Consider the following 373-nt stretch of genomic DNA (forward strand, 5'->3'; position numbering starts at 1 on the left):
CCCCCTCTTTCATCCATCCACCCACCCACTCACCCATGTACCCAAACACTTGGACAGGCACTACCCACATGCAGGACTCTCAGGCTAAGAGATGAGCTCGTGTCGTGGAGGGAAGGACAAAGGTGCTGGGTGTTCTTTTAAGCAGGACAGGCCTCATGGAGAAGTTGGCTTGAGGGCAGAGACTGGAAGGAGCTGAGATGGAGTCTGGAGTATCAGGAAAGGGCATTTTTCCTAGTGGGAATGAAACATGAGTGGCCTGGAAGTGTTTGAAGTTGGGAGTTTGGGTGGGTGGGAGCTGTGGCAGGAGGAAGTGGGGGGCCTGCGTAGGAGCTGAGGTCAGAGCTGCAATGGGGGGCAGATGGCGTGGGCTGCA

Source organism: Sapajus apella, unplaced genomic scaffold, assembly GCF_009761245.1.
Source record: "Sapajus apella isolate SASKATOON/1434 unplaced genomic scaffold, GSC_monkey_1.0 scaffold181, whole genome shotgun sequence".
Lineage (NCBI taxonomy): Eukaryota > Metazoa > Chordata > Mammalia > Primates > Cebidae > Sapajus > Sapajus apella.